Source organism: Brienomyrus brachyistius, unplaced genomic scaffold (assembly GCF_023856365.1).
Source record: "Brienomyrus brachyistius isolate T26 unplaced genomic scaffold, BBRACH_0.4 scaffold59, whole genome shotgun sequence".
NCBI classification, from domain to species: domain Eukaryota; kingdom Metazoa; phylum Chordata; class Actinopteri; order Osteoglossiformes; family Mormyridae; genus Brienomyrus; species Brienomyrus brachyistius.
This window is the reverse complement of record NW_026042334.1, coordinates 537,600-552,567: the sequence shown is the minus strand read 5'-3', so window position 1 is coordinate 552,567 and position 14,968 is coordinate 537,600. Positions and strand designations below refer to the sequence as shown.

At 44.3% G+C, this 14,968-nt stretch overlaps 1 protein-coding gene across 12 annotated transcripts in view; it reads right to left on the bottom strand.

Moving 5' to 3' along the window:
• LOC125725003 (protein Aster-B-like) overlaps positions 1-14,968 on the bottom strand; it is a 100,676-nt gene that overhangs the window by 77,803 nt on the left and 7,905 nt on the right. The gene's annotated exons all lie outside the window — the stretch shown is intronic.

The following is a 14,968-nucleotide window of genomic DNA, read 5'->3' as shown; positions in this document are numbered from 1 at the left end:
TTTGCCCTTCATTGCCCACCGTATGGAGGACCCCGGTACTGGTTTAGTGAGACAGCAGGTATTTTGTAGATGGGCCAGCATTAGATGCCATCAGCTTGGATCAGCTGCCCCTCTGCACATGTCCTGCTGTCAGGAATGGAGAAAGAGCCTCCTTTCAGGTAGGACTGTCGTGAATGAATTCATTATGGCAAAACAGAACATTGATCTCACAATGTCCATGAATATAAAATATGAGGTACGTAACAGGTTGAATCACCTGCCACTTTCTCATAAACCTCAGACAAAGCGATTATTCATTGGCCATAATCTTCACCCATTTATATATGGTCCTTTTAGGGAAAAAAATATTACATGCCTTTACTCATAGATCAAATAAAAATGAATCATCCTTAATATATTTAAATAAACACGTCTGACTGACGTATTCTTGGCTCACTGATTAGTGTCCAGAATGGCTTTTCAGGTATTCTGAATCATACAAAAATAACTAACGCCACTCCGTTCCTGCAATCGGAAAACGTGAAGGCTTAAGGCTGGTTGTCTGCTTGTCGCAGTAGCAGCGAGGCCGCGGCGTTTTTGTGTGACTGCCTTCCTGGCATGGCAGAGACCCAGCAGACAGCGACACAGAGAGCTTTCCGGAACCTGCCGCTGCTGTCACAACAGCACACAGATGGCAGCATTTTACACCCAGGGCTACAGAGGGGGAAAAGCGACTTGTTTTGCTCTGAATCTGAAACCAAATTTCACAGCTTGTTCTGCATGTTTAACACTTGTGTTTGTGTTTACTTTAAATGGTCTGTTTTGCCTCTACACTGTGGTAAAAAAAACTGTTAATGGAACACAGCATCAGCTATAACAAGGAATATGGTTTCAGCAGGTGTTACTGTACAGTGCAGTGTTGCTATAATTTAGGGCAACAATGTTTCCAAACGGTAGATACGTAAACAAACGAGATGATGGATAATAGCAATACAAAAGGATTTAATTTAGGATGTTGCCCTTTCTTACGACTTTCTTGTTTTATCTTATCTTAGTGGCATTTCCGTTTCTCTGCAACAGTACTGCAGCATGTGATTTTTGTACGCTAAGACATTATAAATATCCGAGTAGCTCTGCTACTGTATTACTGCACCTATTTTATTGACTGCCAGGCACCTGGTTATTGACTCACATATTGTTTTATTGGTAGATTTTCTGTATGATCGGTCCAAAGAGTAGACAGTGTATCGTTAAGCGCTTCGTTAATTGTAGCAAAACACATTTCAGCTGTTTTATCGTATTTAAGATGGAATAATAATTAGGGTATAAGACATTACTTAAAGACTCCAAAACTCAATGAAGTTTGCTCCTCAATTTTAAGCAAGCCAAGGCAGTGTTTCCTTCATGGAAGGAACCAAACAATGTTGTAATCAGATGGGTGAAGTAACCCGGGGTCATCACCTCGGGATTCAGCAATCAGACGAGTTGGAAAGTATGAATAATGTTGATTAATCCTGGCTTTTTCCACACTCAGGCCGACGCCCTGACACAGCCCTGGAGGACTGCCAGCTGTCCCACTGTTTGTTTCTGCTCCATCTCACCGCTGCTCTTCCCGGCCGCGCTTCACGCTTCATCGTTTCGGCTTTCCCGGCAGGTGGGAGCTGAAGGCTCTTACACGCCACTGTCCGTGGATGGAGATACGCCCCCTAGGTCTTCCACCACTCTGAAGCTCTGCAGTAGATGCAAACTGGCTGCCAGGATGACCTAATTCACTCATGTAGCTGTTCTAATACACTGATCTGCAGTTTAATTGTAATAATTAAGTATAATAATTTCCAGCCTTCTCATGTTGATGAGTAAGGTCAGTACCCAGAGAAAACCTGTACAACGTGGGAAGAACAAGCAAGCTCCATAGACACTAGCCAAGGTGAGGATTCGAACCCCTAACCTAGTGTGTGAGTTCCTGAGGATACAGAATAATTATCAGCGGAAGTTGGGGGGGGAGCAGGGGTCTCTTGGGTTGACTATGATATTATTGCTGTCTATCACACAACCAGTTTATCACCTAATAGTATATGTGACAACCTACCTCCTTGAAATGTGTTTTGCGCCTGGAGCCCTGATGGAACTAATGAAATGTCGTGCTCTATGGGAAAGCTCTGTCACCCACCGCCCCCACCAGCGACGGAAATGGCGAAATCCAAATGGACCTTCTGCTTTTGCCTTTGGATGCTGTACGACAGGCTTGATGGGCCTAACCAATGATAGCAGCTCTGTAATGCTGACCACATGCTCCACCTCCAGCAAGCTGACCCTTCTGTGTCACCACCTCGTCGCAAGCTTTTCAGCCCCAGTTAGGTCACGGCCTCATCCCCGGTCGCCTTTCCACCGCCTTCTCCCAGAGACCCTCTCCGGAGGCCTAATTCATCTGCCCGTGCCATTAACAGTGGCGAAGATATCCAACCTTCTGACATGTTTACACTGAGGGTGCCTATCTCCAAGGAGACAGCAAGTGGTTTCCATAACTGTACACCCAACAATCTGAGCTGAGGCACGTTTCCCCCAGTCATAAACCCTCCAGACTCTGAACACATAGCAGGTTTGCCAATACCTGCTTTCTAGTGGCTTTGAGCTGTAAGTCTTCATATTAATAGACGTCTCTTTTTAGGCATTGCCCAAGGATCCCTGAGCACCCTAGAGGCTATGGAGAGCATTACACCTACATGCTTTTCATTTTCGTTCGTTGAGGGTAACTTGAGGCCCTCTTGGTTCGTACGACATTGCCATCAATGCTGAAATATGCTGCTGGATGAATATTTGTAAGGGCGGGTTGGGGGCTGCAGAGTTATGATTTGCAAGGGCTCCCGCGTGACGAACCCTGAGAAATTCGGGACATCATTGGACCGGTCTGGCTTGGGGAATCGACTGGACATGCGTTCATGGTGTCCAAGATCTCTGTCGGTTTCCCTAAGTACAAGTCATCTGTGAGTCTTGTCAGAGTGCAGATTACGGCTGCAACAGCAGTGCTGCAAGATCAGTGCTTTGCCAGCCTAAATTCGGGCTGTTGGATTAAACGGAAAAAAAAAAGATGAGCAAACAAGAGCCGCAAAGTCAAGAGCCTCCGGAATGAAATTGATCCAGAAGCTAAATGGTATTTCCAGAACTACAGCATATTTTCACCTCAGCTGGTGGGTGTGTTGATTTCCATTCCTGTAGTGTGATGGAAACTGATGCCCTGGATTCTGGACTTAATCGTTGATAAATAGGAGATGCCGCACGTGTGTTTGTAGCGTGGGATGCTAAAGCGAGCATTTCTAATCTCACTTCCAAGGAAACAGCTGTTATCTCTGCATATCATCTTCTTGTTGTCACCCTTCTCCCGTCTCCGTGGAGAAAGACGCGTAGTTAGTGTCTAATACGCTATAAAAGTCACAGCAGCCACCTCAGCAAGTCAGAGTTTCCCCGCACGACGGCAGACTTGACCGTTACGACGCCTCACGTCGATGCCCTGCTCTGCTGATCGGGCGTTTCCGGTCCCTCACACGAGAGCGTCGGCTGAAAGCAAATTTCACACGCTTACTGTAGCCGCAGTGTAATTTGAACTCGGTACACCTAAGTCAACCTCAGTATCTGGAGGACAGATTGCGTGTGGGTATGCGCGTGTACAGGTTTTTGCAGTCTTCTTGAGGGCAAGCACTTTGAGAAAAATGGCGTTTTAGAAAATGCGAGAATGTTTTAATCAGTTTTGAGCAAAAACACGAAACCCCGAAATATAAGTGAATTTACGTCAGTTTTCGTAATTGAGGCACGTTATAAAACAACTGATCATCTAGAGTGTTCCGTCATCTACAGTGTTCCGTCATCTACAGTGTTCCGTCATCTACAGTGTTCCGTCAGGAGGCCTCTAATGCTTTTACTGTCATCCCAGGTTCAAAGCTTCTCAGAAGACAGAGTGAGTTTCTGCCTTTCTTATGGAATGTCACTACTGCACACTGTTACAGTTGACACCTGTCTTGTGTATTATGGGATTGTTCCATACTGAAAAATTAAATGCTCTATGCAAATTTGGACCAATACATTATTTGTCCCACAGGGGCAGACTGGTAGGCGGGGCCAGACCCCCAGTGTCGTCAATAGTCCCTTTCTAAATGCATGCAGAACCTTCCTGAAGGTTACAGCTCTGATGTCATACACATTACACAAGCTTGTGTCATGCTGATTTTATACCTCTCATTTTTATGCATAGAGCCTCATCATGGTGAGTCATAGCAATTTATATCATAAAGTAATTGGTACATCACTTAAAACTATTTTGAAGTTTTGGAGTGAAACTCTGTTGTTCTGGCGTGTATTTAACGAAAAAAAAGCATGTTTGTGGAATTTGCTATCTACTGCACTGCATGATGGGTGCAATATTTGGAGCCTATTTAAATTTCATCATTTCTAACTGCTGCAGGCCTTAGGTGTGACTTTGGAAAGAGGCAGGGGGGGAAGCATGGTCCATTGATGCCCCAGGACACTGTACAGTTGTTCTACTGCTGTTGTCTCATATTTTAGTCGGGGGGGGGGGGGGTATCCCTTATTTCATCAAATTGAAAGTAGCAACTGGGGCTGGCGCGCATAGTCATCACCTACCAGCAACCCTACCTACTGCACACGGGGGGGGGGGCAGCTGCGAGAGCACCTGTCTAGTAGCCCCCCCTCAAAGATCTTCTTTTGTTCCAAATGGCAAATGGAACCAGGTGACATGGGGATTAGACAAGGAAACATCGTTTAGCCAGGGGGGGGATGGGAATGAGTTAAACATCAGACATACTCAAGGGGGGGATTCGAAAATGAGCGACTGATGGTACCAATTCACCAGCACAGCCAGCAGCCCCCCCTCCTGTGGCAGCCCCCCCCTTTAAGTCACTGACTGTGTGGACCATTGCAAGAGCTGCAGAGTTCAGGGCATTCATTCAGTTACTCCATTGTGATTCGTCTTCTGTGACAGTTTCCGTCAAGCATGTCCAGCCTTTGGAAACAAAGGTCTACACTGCAAGCCAGAGATTTTTTTAACACCCTACAGTATATCTTAGCATTTTTGGTTAGACTTCAGGCAGAGAACTCACTGGGAACAGAGAATGACGACGTGAACTGCACGGCTGCACGAGATCCACGGAGTCAAGCCTACACATCTAAGCAGAGCATGCATCTCCAGCGGCGGAGTGAATTCCCTGGAAAAACACGCTGAGTCTTTAAATGAGAGAATGTTAAGAGGTTATTCAGCTTAAAACCTAGCTTTGTTTCTATCACATATGTGGAGTTTTATTATTTGCTTAATTATTTGCCATTCTGTGCCATTTTTATTTTATTTGTTGCACTGATTAAACTGTAATGAAATTTAAGAAACAAGCTTAAGAGACGCGAGACAACCACAACCACCTTCTCACAGCGTGCCGTAACTGCAGACATATTTATTATTTTAGCTCAGAATGTTCCTGAATATTCTTGAATTTTCTCCGCCAAAAGATTCCGGTTGCCGCAGTATTGAAATGGGGGTGGGGGTGTTGCCAAATCATCTTTAGCAGGGGAGTCAGCTGAAATTTCACCTGACTTTCTTCTTATGCCCTATTAGGGCATCACACCGGAGAACAGGAGTTTGAGGTGGGGTGCTGTAAATATATGGATGCAGGGTATTTTTACAAACTGGCTGAGACAGATTAGTAGCTTGGGGGGGGGGGGGGGGGGGGGGGGCACCTAAAATAGTGCAGGGATTTATTTCAAAACGTAACGTTTTTTTTTTTTTTTTCCCTGAAGGGACTGTTCCTAAAGCAACTCCAGTTACCACCCTGAGGGTATAAGCTGACATTTATATTTATTTAGCGAACCCGTTTATCCAAAGCAAGATGCAGGTGAGGATCAGAGAGAGGGGGCAGCCTGTGTCCCCAGATCAACTTGGACTGAGGGCCTTAAGCAGCCCAGAGTGGCGACATTCTGCCGGACAAGCGACTCGAAGCCACACACCCCGTCTTATAGAAAGTCTGCAGACTATGGACTATCTGGAAGGCCTCAGTCGTCATCGATGTCTGTCCGTCCATCTAAACAGCTTGCTGCTCCATTCAATGAAACCGCAAGGGACCCACAGTGTTTTAGGTCAATAATACAAATCAATAGACCCTTCTCATTTAAGGAGATCCTTTAAATATACCGCAGTGAAGTAATGGTTGTCATAGATGACAAGTGTAACATACTCTGATAGAGTAAATCTGTTTTTTTTTTTTTGCTTTTTGCAGAAATTAAAGTTTTTGTAACTGCACTAAGTTTAATGGAGCAGTCTGTTCCAGTGGGGTAAAAAAAGGGATTACAACTACCGGTAAATAACTAAATAACACCATTACTTTGCATCATCTATAATCCATTTGCCTAGATAGTGGAATAAGGCTGGAATATGATACGGTAAATTAGAGCGAAAAGCAAAACTTAGCTTGTCTTCTGTCCTGCTGTGACCTCCATCGCATAAAGGTCGGCTCATATTTCTAATTCTATACTCTTGAGTAACACAGTCCCCCATACAGAATTTCTTGTCCCCGTGACTCATTGAAATATTAACATGGTTTGAATACTTGCAGGCCTTTAGCCAAGCCACTAGGTGTTTTCAAGCAATTCCTGACTGCTTACTGGTGCCTCCTTGTGGCCAGTACAATTTATACATCAGGGTACATTCCCAAATTTATCATGACACCATTGGCCTCTAGCAAACAGTGACAGTCTAAGGTGCGGAATAAGCTGTACTTAATTCTGCATGCTAAAGTACAGTACAACTATCACATATAATCTTTTTATTTACAAATCGTATTTGGCGCTGACCATGTGCACCCAGTGTACTGGAATGATTATTCATTCAGCTACCCAGTACAGAGAATACCTACCAGTATACAAATAAATAAATAGATGTGCAACAGGGAACAAGAGAAAACAAGTAACATTTAGACGTTACATTCATATAATGTCCATAATAGCCAATGATGATGCAGCTGGCTAAAGCAGGAATCTCTTCTTTAATTTGGTCGTCTGCATTCTTATGGTATAAAACTTCCTATCGGGGGTGAGAAACAGCTGAAATGTTTTCGAAATGTTCTAGCGGAACTAAGATGCATTGATTTTTTTTTTTTATACTCTTTTTTTCAGCAGGCTGCTCTATCTACGATGTGTAAAAGCGCCCAGTAAATGTGTAGGAGCCTAGATGTGTACAAAATAAAGCAAAAATGAGCACCTTAAACGGAGCAGCCCACAGCAGGAAAGCGAAAACTGTCTGTTCTCTGGCTGGCTGCTTAATTTAAATTAACGATGCTAATTGTAAATCTGGGCAGGAACCTGAAGCTATGAGCAGGACCTGACGGCATCAATCATGTTTTAATTTTCATTTTTTAGTAAAGACAGTGAGCCAATATGATTTTGAATCACTGCATCCTGGTAACGGGACACATTAGATTAGGGGACTTGGGAAGTAATATGGAAAATCTATTTCCGGACATTATGCAGCCTTTTACTGGGCAAAAAAAATGTTACGTACAAAATAAATGCTCCTGGTAATTACAGCGATGGTAATTGTTGGATGGAAGGACGAGAAAATGCAGGAAGTACGCAGTAGTTAGTGATCCTGCGGCAGCTACCATCCGCTGGCTTTGTGATAGGTCTTCCGTTGCTAAGGGGGGTGGGTGGAGGAGGGGGGGGATGGATTCTCCTCAGTTTTGTTTCACAATCTGAGCACTGCGAATTTAACGAGGAAAAAGGTTCCTCGTGTTAACATTCCACAGCGTGTCGATTCAAATCCAGGTCTCCTGACAACTGCAAAGTCAAAATGAATCAGTGCTCAGGAAACCAGGCAAGGACAGATCATGCAGTAACTGCTGCCTGCCGACCGCCTCTTTTCAGTGGAGCAGGACTGTATGAATAAGCTGCAATTCATATTTGTTCCTTACTCAAATTCTTCAGCAGTTAAAACCTTCATTCCCGCTGAACAGGGAGTCAGTCTGAAACCTGTGGGGTGGGGGAGGGGGGGGGGAGTCACCACCTGCCCCATAGTATCATAATTAGTCCAAAACTAACAGATCAGATGGCTGGGTTCACTCCAAAACCTGGGTCAGCTTCCTACTGAGAAAAGCACTTTTTGATTAATTATCCTTCCTGCGGAGGGAGAGGCGACATTAATTCTTGCCTAGATTTAATGAATATGCATAGTAATTTGATTGGATAACACCCGACTTTACAGTTATTGGTTTTTAATTAGATCTATGGAATTAGCACGTCTGGAGACAGAATTTAAGTTTGGTTTGGAAGGATTAGGGTTTAACCACGTACAAACAGCCCTTACTGCCAGTGATGAATTATCACGGCCTGTGGGTATGGTTGCTATGCCACTGTGAAGGAATGTGTCCTCATTGGATAAGCTCCACAGGTGAGAGTTGGGGGGCGACAGCATGCGTGGAGGAAGGAGTGGATGGTCTTTAAAGAGCTCTGAGCCGGAAGAAGACCCTTCACCCAAAATCCCAAGTCTCTCACACCCAGTCGGGTAATGCAGTCAGTTTGGCGCGTGAAACGGCACGATGCTGCCCCATGTGGCTCCCTGTCCACCTGTGACCTTCTACAGACCCCATTTGTCAAAGGGAAAGGCGTAAAGAGAGCGGGAAGGAAGAAACCCGCATGTCAATATTCTTTAAAGGTCAAAACGGCCACAGTTTTAAGTATTGATCAAAAGATTCCCGCTGGCACAGAAATGCCGAAATGAAAGCAAACATCCGACAACAGTCACCTACTGCTACAGATTCATAGACTTTCAGTGTTACTTTGTGATTTAAAGAATATGATATCTATACTGGCAGACGTAGCCGATTAGCATAGTCTGTACTCATATGAAAATACTTCTACTCAAAATCTCTCTCTCTATTGCATTTACTGTTCCTGCTTATCCTTCGCAGGGTGGCAGGGGTCCGGAGCCCATCCCACTACAGGGCACACACATTGCGTAGCGTCCATGTCTCGCAGCCATACAGCAAGACAGGGAGCACCAAGACTCTAAAGACTTGAACCTTCATCTTCTTATAAAGATATTGAGAGCACCACACACCCCTTTCCAGTGACCTCATGACCCCCCAAGCTCTCCTAATCCGTCTATTGAGGGAGAGTCACCAGAGACATGAATCTCGCTGCCGAGGTAAGTGAGCCTCTCAATGGGGTCGACGTTCTCTCTGCAATAAAGGAACATCCACATAAAAAATAAACCTGCTGGACTATTATAAGCTTCTTCAGAGTTTTAATTTTAATTTGGTCTTTGCCATGAGGAAAGTTCACCTTCCAGAACAGGTAAAGTCAGGTGTCTTACAAGTTACACACCCGCTTCTATATTTAGCCAATACAATAAGTCGAATGAGTACACAGAACCATCCGGAAATGTAAAACCGTCATCTACAACATCTCCTGGAATACCGTGAACTGGAATCATTGTTCACTTTTAATGTAGCCAAAGCTGACTTCAAAACAATAAGCTCTCATGACATTTTCGTACCCCTTCGCTGCAGTGGGTGCAGTGTATCGCAAATGAGCAGAAAATAAAGTTCTCAAGCTGCAGAGTGGCTGCCACAGTCATCGTGTTTCCACTGGGCCGCTGAGCAAGACTCCATCCCGGCTGCTCACTGGAGGCTGCGTAACTCTGCACTCTTATCTGAATGTTCTCCCATGTGTGCATCTCTTTGGACAAAAGCGCCTCCTAGTAGGTAAATAGTAAATAAATGTAATGCAAATTACCGTCAACTGGCTCTTAATTAACATAACAATGAATGCAGTATACTGCATAAGTGTAATATGTAACTCACAAGGAATGCAGGGTAAGTATACTGCCGTTGTTATGGAAACAGCGTTTCCCTGAATGGCTGCTGACAGAGGCAATGGAAGTAGCGTGCAGGCTTTTGATTTTTCTAAAGCCGCCTGCAAAATGAGATGAAGAATCGTCTAGCTGCTTTGCGGCAATGAAGCACCGCAGCGTTCTGCCTTAAAATGTGACACTTACTCGTGACTGAACAGCCAATTCAATTCAAGGCTCATCTCTACGTTACTCGACGGGTCACGTCCAGCATTGAGGAGATCAAAAACAAGTTGCTGCGTGTTTTCCCCCCCTCCCCCTCTTGTGAAGGTAGTTAGCTAATATATCTGTCCCAAAACAGACGAAAAAAATAAACATTGTAAGATTCCATCCGTCATCGACATCGGTGACTGCAGGACTGACGACACGTGGCCTTGCATTTTTTTAAGGTCCTTATCACCCTGCTGTCTTAGTAATGGGACAGGGTACGAACCCTCCAAACATTTCCCAGAAATCGCAGCCCTCACCTGCCAAAGAAGGGCTCTGCCAGGCAGCTTGGAACCGAGCCCAGAAAATGATAAATAAAACAGCCTGTAGTGTGTAGCAGTGCGTACACTTTTACAATAAGCACAGTCAGTCTACCTGTTTGGGGTTGACAGTGCTATCGTGCTAATCCTAGAACTTTAAGGGATACAAATCCCGAATGCGATTCTGAAGTACCAACCGGAGACATGCCACAAATTAGTTACAGCAAGGATCCAGGCAAGGCTGAAGCACAGATCATTCATCCTGTGTGACAACACTGAGGTCAGTCCCTGCACACGATCAAGCTCGATCTGTCGCCTTATCTGGGCTCGATGAATCATCTTGTCATACATGTTTTTTTAGGAGGTCATGCAGCACGTGGATCGTGAGTCTCTGACGATTCGTGACCAAACTTCGGATGATTTAAAAAATATCCCTTATTTAACACTATTAACGAAGGTAACACTCAAATGAGAGTCATGATACCCATTTAGTCAATAAATGAAAGTCAGCCGGCAGAGTTAATGAATGAAAATCTTTCACAATTATGTTAACGAGATCTTATCCTCTGCTAAGGGCATGGCATTATTACAATCTGTGTTCAACGGTCTTGCGTTTCCTTTTACCAAATCTGCTCAGTTATGAGTGACTGTTGTACCCGCTGACATTATGTGGGCCAGCATACAGTTCTGACCCACCATTGGAACACATGCTCCCTTCTTCACCATCTTCTAACCCGGGGTCCCATAAAAGACACTGGCATAAAAACCTCTCCATACTCCCCCAACCCCTATACAATGTTTTGTTCATGCCATAATCCCATTTCTGTGGCACTGTGCCAAAAAGATCCAATGAAAGGATATGTAAGTGTACATTACATTCATTTTTTTATCACAATAACAACAGAATTATTAAAACCAATTTTTAAGGGAATCCTATATAAATGTATAGCTTTGAAATGCTGTGGTACATAAACAACTTCATGGAAGGGAGAGTGAATTTTTTTTCTCTGTAATAAAAGTTCAGTAAGATTTCACTGTGATACTACTTGTCGTTGCTTTAAGAGGTACTTTTAACACTGGGTGGTTACTATGGGAGCCCATGAATAATAAAATCAATTGCAGTGGTTGAATGTTTACACCTGAATCTTGGTTTTCTTTCATTTACATCACAGTAAATCCCATTGGGTGTTGTTAAATAAGCCCAGTGTAACTGCACTAATATGGCAGGAAATGATGCTTATGTGAGAGCTATATAATATGTTGATTTTCACGTACACCGATAGCCATGTCATGCTTAGCACAGATACCGGGGATATTAATGCAGAGATGGTTGGGGGGGCTATTAAAGTCTTGGGGAAAGGCACTTAGGGGGAGTATTAATAACGGTGGACTCAAGCCCCTTGCTCTGCCCCCCCCACCCCCGCCCCCCTATTTTCACGCTTCTTTGGAAGTGCCAATGAGGGAGGCAGCACACACCTGTGTTTCCCCCCCCCCCATCATGTCGTCACATCATGTCGTCACATCATGTCGTCAGAGGGCGACTGGAAAACACAATGTTATTGCTTGGAGTGGGTTTTCCCACTGGCCGGGTTACATAATTAAGGTGCTCAGATGAAGGGAAATAAACAGCACCAGTAAAGTCCAACTGTACAACCAGTTTGTACCAGTTTAATGTGCTAAATGGCCCAGCCTCTGCCTTTGTGTACCTAACGGGAGTGAGATAACGAGGGCGAGCCTGATATTCCGTAACCAAAGCGGTCAAAACGACCAAACACTGATGAAAAAACCAAACTCCGTAGCACAAAACTACATGTAAAATCACAACTACATGTAAAATCACAACTACATGTAAAATCACAACTACATGTAAATGCCACATATAGTATTAGGAGCAATGGGGGATACTGGAAACAACAGCATTATCTCCTCCAGTGGTGCATCCCAGGGGTCCAATCTCTTTCTTCGGAGCGCTGAGATGAAATCAAACCCGGCTAAAGGTTTTGAGCTCCTGACATGTCAAACAGCCTTTGCTCTGTGTTTGCGTCTTGAGTCAGATGATGTCACAGACATGGGAGATGCCTCAAAGGACAGTTGCTCTTCTCCCCGAGAAATGGTAAAAACTGACATTTTCGCCTTGTAAAATATCGCTTTTCTGCACCTGTCCATGTACACACATGTCACGGTGGTGTCTGTCCGGAGATCTGCCCGTACTCCTACATCGTACACCTGTGTCATCTTCTTGCACGCAGAAATATCCTTTCATTATCTTATTCACATTTACTCATTTGAGATGTGCATGAAGAGTATTAGGGTACATTAAGCAGCTCGAGAACTCAGTCATAAGCACAACTGCAGTGTGCGAGGGCCATCATCATTATTTAGGCACCATTTTCAGGGCTGTAGATAGTTTTTGCACCATCCTTGATTGGGCCCATTTGCGATTAATTTGGAATATTACGCCTCATGAAAATGGCTATGAGCATTAACTTGAGAAGAGGTGAGCTCCTATAGAGGTGAAAAATTCATTTCATCATGTGTAAAAAAAAAAAAAGTAAAATTTTTTGTTCAAGAGGCTGCCAAAGTGATGAAACAAATTAGAGGTTGCAGGGATGCGTTGCCGATTGCTTTGTTGCTCTTTTTGTAGCCCTGAAGACAGCAGAGCTAACTGACAATTTTACAACAGACCCCAGGATTATGATGTCATCCAAACAGCCCTGCCAAACACTGCAATTTAAGGGAAGCACAAATGAGCTTCCTTTCACAGCCTCAAGACTGGGAGAGTAACCTGCCATTTTCCCCCAGAAAAGCAATCCTTGGGGTTAAATTTTCAGGCATTACCCGTGTGGAGGGATGAAATTCTGGCGGATTTTGGGGCCCCAATACAGTACTGGGGCCCCTGAATCTCTCAGGGCATCCATGTCCCTCTGACATCCATGCACACATACAGTATAACAAACCCTGATCTTGGTGCCAGATGCGGCCAGGAAGAGCGATGACCATTGGAACAGAGTCTTTCCTGTTGTAGCATAGAGTAGCGGAAGGAATTAGTCTCCAGTCAGATGTTGTTCATTATTCATCTAAGGCCTGTTATTTTAGCATCTCTATGCAGAGGGCACACTGATTGGTGAATGAACTGCAGAAATTCCTGTCTGAAAGCAGAATAGAATAAAAATCGCTTTGCATCGGCGTAATTTTGCCGAGAGTCTGCATACTGCCGCTGGCTGCTGATTGCAGCCCGGAATTCTCCTGACGTAGATTCCGACCTCCGCGATTTATCACCGTCCTTGTCACCTACGGACAGTACACAGCTCCAGGGTTTAATCATTCTGAAGTATGGAACCTGGATATGATTGTCTATGGCGGTTTTAAACTACAGTACAACACTCCCAAAATTAAAGTGTGGATGGCTGAGGTCACACAGGAAAAGAAATATATTTTTGCGCAGATTCAGAGTAGGTAATTTAAGTAATCTAAAGCTGCCTGTTTCATGGCCAATATAAGCTGTAATTTAACTTTATATATTTTTTAATTGTACCGGAATATCCTTCAGATTGACGGCACCCTGGCTATTTATAATGTTCTCTTCAAGGCACTTTAGCAGTTTCTTTATGTGCTCAAATCTGCTCTGCACTAAGTGCGTTCAGCCACAGCTCATTACTGCCGGCATCATGGCGTGTGGGAGGAGATGTTCCTTAAAAAAATCTTCCGCATGTTTTTAATTTGAATCGAAAGGTAATTCAGCGTTTAACCATTTCTTGCTGGAACTCGGCTATTAAATTACTTCTGTCATCCATTCATCTTCTTATTCAGGACAGGTTGATGGGGGGGGGGGGGGGGGGGTCGAGTTTATTCTGGGTTTGAGAAAGCTGGGGTGCAGTCCACATGCGATGCCGGGCCAGTGCGGGGGCACACGCGCAAACTTACTGTACAAACGCAATTATTAACTGCAGGCAGTTTTAGAGAACCTGACTTTGGGAGAAAACTGCAGTGCCCAGAATAAACCCACACAGCACAGGGAGACTGCAGTGCAAACTGTATACATAAGGCAGCCAGTGGGCTTCGAACCCCCAACCCCAGTGGTGTAAGGCAGCAGTGCCAAATACTGACATCCACTGTAAGCATAAGGTCCAAAGCTCATTAAAACAAAAGTGACAAGAAGAGCAATTATTAAATTAAATTATTAAATATAAAAAGCAAAAACATAATTATATAGCTAATATATTCTGCGTTAAACATATACCATGGAAATTCAGGGGCTATTCTGCTCATTATGGCATTCCCAGCTGAGGATGATGTACATTTCATAGCTTTAATATGCACATAGTGCCTGGATGCATGAACGACTGCAGTAGATGCTCACCAGCCCGACTCACTGAAGAAAATGTGCTGATATTCAGCTGCAATCGATTTTCCTGGCTCAGATACATCGTGCTGTCACCACTGCCAGGTTTAATAAGCCCGTACTGTACATCTCTTCCCTGGTAACCCGATCACCATCGCCTCGCACTCGCTGGGGTCGCCGGCGTGAATACTGAAGTTCTCTGAAGGCGCGACACGTCTCCCGGTACCCGCTATATTTCAGCAGATGCCCCCCCCCCCCGAGAGCTTCCAGTCACGTGAA